Source organism: Lutjanus erythropterus, chromosome 22, assembly GCF_056507025.1.
Source record: "Lutjanus erythropterus isolate fLutEry1 chromosome 22, fLutEry1.hap2, whole genome shotgun sequence".
Taxonomy (NCBI): domain Eukaryota; kingdom Metazoa; phylum Chordata; class Actinopteri; order Lutjaniformes; family Lutjanidae; genus Lutjanus; species Lutjanus erythropterus.
This window is the reverse complement of record NC_139338.1, coordinates 15,836,225-15,842,925: the sequence shown is the minus strand read 5'-3', so window position 1 is coordinate 15,842,925 and position 6,701 is coordinate 15,836,225.

Genomic DNA, 6,701 nt, shown 5'->3' with positions numbered 1-6,701 from the left:
TAGCAGAACATTTTTAAAGCAGATGGCGTTTAATCTCGTTTAAAAGCAAACAGGAATGTCTGCAGGGAAAAGTAACACTTGTTTCAAATAAGAAACAAAAGAAAACTCTTTCATCTAAGATAATTATCTTGATATAATCTGGTCAGTTCAAGCTACACTGCAAAACTGGAGCACTGTAAAAAAAAAAACATACAGGAATTTAGTGGAATCAACTAAAGTTTTTTTAACATAAATATACAAGTTTTATTTTTTCAAGTTAATACAATTTTAAACTTCTAGTATATAGTTTAAGAAAACTTCAGAACTTTAAGTCTTTTGACTTGGTGAATGCAGTGTACAGTTCAGTCAGCACTGTAAAAAAAAAAAAGTTGACAAAACGAATAATTTCAATGCACCTTCCTTTTTTGAGTTTTTGAGTTTTTTGAGTTCAAAATCAAACTAAATAAACTTGAATCTTTGAGTTTCAGAAACCCCCAAAGAATTGTACTTCACAAAGCGATGTGAACTTGATTTGTCATTATTTTGCTGTCTGAAAATTAAATGGTTGCAACTAAAAATATTAAATTGGTAAATTACATCAACTTGTCTATTCAAATTCAGTCAACTTTAAATTTTAAGGCAGCCCAGACCCTGTTTTTTCAAGTGAAAGCAAATAGTGTATTTTTTTTACAGTGCATTTTTTTCAGACCCAAGATGTTTACTATAGATCCATTATTCATGGTATTTATGATTCTACTCATGCAAAGTTTCTACTAGAAATCTTTGTGCTCCCAGAAAACAACTCACCGTCTGCTCTGACGGATGAAGTTATCATCTTTGTCACGCCACTTCCTCCTTGTCCAGCCACTGTATGGCCCCGTGAATCATTCATGTTCAGCCCCCCCCCAACATTCTCAGTGTGTCAGACTGGACGCAACACCATTTCTGTGTTTTTTTCCTGATTCTCATCTGCTTTCTGGATTGATCTAACCCAACTGCAGGGTATGTGGACACTGATTGTGGCTTGTTCAACAGCTGCATGCATCAATAACTGCTCCAAATCATCATAAAATTTGTTCTTTCGTAAAAAGGGCGCTTGAAGCAATTTAACAGGACAATTAAACAGACACTTGAGTATGAGCTAAATGTTACAGGCTTTATTAAGAGGCAGTGTGGTAGTAAAACTTTCTGAAATGACTGAGGGGAAGCATTTGTAGGTGGGTTGAAGTATTGCACAATGAGTTGTGACCCCTTGCTGTGATAATGCACTTTAACTAAACTTTGACCTGACTGTAATTATACGTCTGTCTGTCCCAGTATATATGCCTGTGATTGTTCAGTCGGTTTCTTTCACACAATGACATGTTCTCAAAGCAATAAAAAGCTCTTGAACCAGGTGTATCCAGAGTAGTAAGCTACATGAACGAATTTCGAGAAATAAAAAAATTAAAAACAGTTTATACACTTCATTTGAAGGGGTGTGCATAGTACTATCATAATCATGTCACGACGCCTGTCATGAACATTTTGTCACTTATGTAATTGTTAATGTAAAGTTTATATTATTTAAGATGTTGTTATGACAACTTGACGTTAATCAAGACAAAATGTCTTTGTAATGGCAACTTGAAATGTTGCTTTTGCTCTTGTAATGGCATGATGAATATTTCCCTTGATGTTAAGTGGTACCATTTGGACTTGTTATAAAGATGTCATTAAATGTTATAAGGCCAGTTTGACAAGTACCAAGCGAGTTAAGGCGTTGCTAAAGTAGGCTAACCATTGTCTGCTGCTGTTATCTGTGTTGAAAGTGGATAGAGAAAAGTAGCTAATGGATAATTAGTTAAGTAAATAATAATAAATAGCAGTGTTGATGGGGCATCCATGAGTCCGTCTGGTAATGCTGTGGCGAGGTGCGTTTAACTATACAGCGACTCGTCGCAACTCAACCCAACTTTATTTACAGAGCATTTTACACACAACATAGTTGATCCAAAAAGGAAAAAAAAAATCCAAGAGAAGAAAAAATAGAGTGTTGATATTAAGTGTAGAGTATTCAAGGATTACATACACAAACATAAACACAACCCACAAAGTGTGTCTAAGTACTGTATGTCCAGTAGCTCAGTCAATAATTCAAGAGCCTCCGAGGAGTAAATGAAATGAGCACATTATGTCTCGAGTGCTCTAAGTACTGTAAGAGGACCTTTCACACTGCTGGAGTCTCAGACCACACACTGCAGTCTTAAATATGTCGATGAAAAGGGGAGATACAGAACGCATTCTGACACGTAAGAATGTCTACACACGTCTGAGTACGCAAACAGGCACATAAATGGTACATTTAGATATTTTAGAAATGGATCTATGTCCGCTTGTACTGGACAAACGCAAACACGTGGTTATAAACAAATACTTACATATTTGCAGTCATGTTTACTCTTGTATTTGTTTGTGTGTTTTCAAAAAAAATGTCTGCAGGTACTGAGAGTCAGAAAGAGAGGGAGGGAGAGTGAATTGGCAGACGCGGCGGACATCTAGCTGGTGACCTTCTACATCAAATAGGTGATTGGAGCCAATTCCGACCAGGGAAGCACACAAACACGCATACACACACATACACACACATACACACACATACACACACATACACACACATACACACACATTCCCACATAGCCAAGTTTCACCAGGGGGGAGAAACTGAAGATAGATGATTCGACTTTCTCCTGCCAATATCTTCATCTGACCTGGATTCGACTTAAAAAAGAAAAAAGTTAGACACGTGAAGTTGCACTCAGAAAATTCACGGACTGCCTGAGGTCTGTTGGATTCAATGTAACTTTAATGAACCCAGTGGCAAAAGTAAGTCAAAATATTATATAGTTTTGTAGCATTACACTGTAAAAATAGACTTTTTGTTGTTTGTTGATTTGTGTTAACTTTAAAAAGTTAGTGTTTGGCCTGCCTTAAAAAATTAATTTTTCACAGATAAAACCCTTGGAATCTAAAAAGGTTCTTGATAAAACCTCCTGGGTGGGTTCCTCTTAGCACCCACAGAATGTGGAATGGTTTTGGATAGAACCACAGAAGTGTTCTCTGTAAAACCCTCTCATATGGTGTCCTAAGTGAAAACATTCACAGATGGTAACCCTTTATGTTGGGTTCTAGGTACAACTTTCTGAAAGGGTTCAAAGTGGAAACTTTATAAAGGGTTCTACCAGGAATCAAGAAAACGTTCTTCTATGGGGACAAGCTAAAGAACCCTTTATAGTTCTAGTTAGCACTTTTATTTATAAGAGTTCAAACTACAAGAAGACGGATCACAGGAGAGTTTTGACTCTAAAACACTGCATGCTGGGAAGTCTGCTAATATACATTCACATGTCATCATTTCAAGTCAAGACTTCAAGTTAGAAAAACTCATGTTTATAAGTTCTGAATTGTTCTTAAAAGAAATAGTAGAAATTTTAAGTTTAATTATCTTTGAATAGATAAAACTTTTTGCTAAGTTAATGAAAGAAGACGAGTTGATTCCACTAACTTCCTGTGTGATTTTTTACAGCGTGTGTCACGTGGTCCGCTCAGAGACATTCAGTAGCTCCTGAAGGGGAGGAGAGGATTTCTCATTCACTTTTTGCAGATTAACTTTTCTTTGCAGAGTGTCCAGTGAGTCATGCATGGTAATATTTGAGTTAATGGGAAACATTTTATTTTTCCTATTATGAAAATCCTTTAAATGTGTGCCAGTCCCAGCAAAACTAATCACTCTGTAAATGTTCAGCATCCACTGGGCTTCACAGGTTAAATCCTTGGAATTACACTGTGTATCTAACCTTGAAAATACCACCACAGCAACTTCATGTTACCATTTTAATCAGCTAGAAGGCACAGGGCAACACTTCACATGTAATTATCATGTCTATTGTGTGTGTGTGCGTGTGTGCATGTGTCTGTGTGAGTGTGGTCCATGGAGACCCTGCCAGTTGGCGTGTGTGGGTGGAGATAAAAAAGAGACGTTCTCTCGCAGATGTACTCATGCATGGAAACACTCAACGGTTCAGACACAGAGGGACATCAAGGGCGCACACCATGCGTGTACACACATGAAACACAAATAAGCGAGTAAGTGCACACATGCACAGCAGGGCACACACACACACACACACACACACACACACACACACACACAGAGTGAAGAGGCTTGAGGTTAGTAGGGCATGCAGGCGGCAAGAAGAACATGCTCCGACGGATTTCACTATAAAATAAATTATGCACACATGCAGAAATACACACAAAATAAATGTACCCAGTATGAATGTAGTGATATTCGGAGGCACCCTGCCACGCGTGCATTCACACAGGCTAAACAAAACAGACAAACAGACCCACAAACACAACAGTGGATAGAGACCTTGATAAATTATAGAAACATTCACTTTAATTCAATTTGATAACAGTTCTTGAAGCTCCGGTGGGGAAACTGTTTCCATACTTTTACTCAGCTAAATTATTCACACCTCCTCCACCTCCCTGTGGTCCTGCCTGTAAAAGTTATTTTTCTGAATAAATCAACAGGAGAATGGTGATTTTTAGTAATCAATTAGCCTGTGGCTGCAGTTGTTCGTGAACTGATATGAGAAGGAGAGTTACTGAAACTGCAGTCAAAAACTATAAGAGTCTGATTACATCCCCATTAAAGGGATAGTTCTGATTATTTTATGTAGGCTTGTATGAGGTACTTATTTTTAGTCAGTTTATTAGCTACAGTAAATGGCAGTCAGCATGCGCCCAGTTTGGAGAAGCAGAGAAGGGCACCAGCGTGGAAGATAAGCAATGTTCTTCTGTGGACAGAGTCAGTAACGAAAAGTGTTTTAGCAGATGGAAAAAGGTCCATATATATATATATATGAAAAACTATATTAGAATCTTTTCACTGCTTTTCCTTGCTGTCAGAGAGTATTTTCTGATGGGAAGCCACCTTTCTATAGGTCAAATATCACTTTCACTAAACCAACCAAACTCCATAGGAGAAATCAGTAATTGTACCTCATAGAACATAGGAGTTGCTGGTCTAACGGTGCCTAGATTGGTCAATTTGTCTGAGTTATTATGTGACTTTGGCTTTTTCAAATTGTAGCAGCAGACTAGCAACTCCTGTGTTCTGCAAAGTAAAATTACAGTTTTTGCCTGTGGAGTTTGGTTGGTTGGAAGTGAGCGATATTTGGCTCATGTAACGATGGTTTTTTGACAGAAAAGGCTGTCTGACAGCAAAGTAAAATAGTATAAGTATTCTACATTCTACAGAGTTTTTATAAGTGGACCTTTTTTAATTTGCTAAAATACATCTTGCCTCTGTCCAAAGCAGTTCAGTGCTGGTGCCCCTGTCTGCTTCTTCAAACTATGACCATGCCAACTGCCTTCTACTATACATAACACACTGACTATTGATAACTACCTCATAAACCCCACATCAAATAATCCAAACTATCCCTTTAAGCTGTTTTTCAGCACTTGACATTGCAGGCATGTCAATTAGACTCCTAGATTTATGTTCCTGCTGTAGTTCCTCCTCGTTCTTGCCAATATTGATTTAATTTGCTGTGGGGCATGCTGAGGCTTTCATCACGCTTCTTACAATGTAACACAATGGGCTGTTGTTCTGAGAGCTTTTCACCACAGTCATTGTTATTCTTTAAGCTTCATCCCTTTATGATGAATGCCATTATCTTCCAATAGTGTCAGCACATCTTCAACAGGCTCTTCCCTGATGATGTCTGCCGGGCTGTAAGCATGACAAACATATGAGTCAGAGTGGTCCAGCGCAGGCAGACAACATGTAGCCTTATGCTGCCATCTAGTGTCATTTGAAGGAGTAGCAGGAAGCCTCACTTATAAAAATGTTACTAGATTTACACTTGAACTTAGTCTTAAGTGGGTTGATAAACAAAGCCGGACACGTATCTCAATAGTATGTTGCAAGTAATTCTTCACATCTTTAAAGGCCCAGTGTGCAAGATTTGCAAGTATTTATTCGCAAAAATATGTCAGAAATTGAATAAAATATTTATAATCTTATGTTTTCATTAAGGTATAATCACCTGAAAATAAGAATTGCTGTGGTTTTCTTACCTTAGAAAGAGCTGTATGAAAATAAAACATACAGAAAAACAAAATATGAAAGTTCATAATAGTTGCTCTAAATCAGCTCGGTTCTCGGCTTCCATACACATCAAATAATGCACTTTTCATCCTTTTCTTTTTCAAATTAAACTGAATGTTTACCATGTTTCACACTTTATTAAATCTCCTGTCCCTTTTCCGTCCCCTTTGTGAACTCTCTTGGTCTCAAAATGTCCCTGTATTTCATTTTGTATTCTGTTTAGTTGTTTTGTCTTTCTGAATATTTTGTCTACACCTTTCCCTAAGAGTCTCCCTCCTGTTGCTCCTTTTATCTCATCCCAGCTGTGATTGAGAGCATAATTATTCTTCCATTAAAAGATTTCAATTGATCTTATTTAGCATTCAGAGTGATATTGTCCCAGAAAAAGGAGACAGAGCAGAGGGAGAGATGACTTTGAATGCTCTCGAATGAAACATTTCGCTCTCAGTAGAAGAGGCCACAAGATGTTGAGAGTGAGACAGAGGCAGTTGAAGTGATGGTGGGGTTTCACAGCAGGTAACTGCAGGATATCCAGTGTTTGCAAAGATTGCGACAGTAG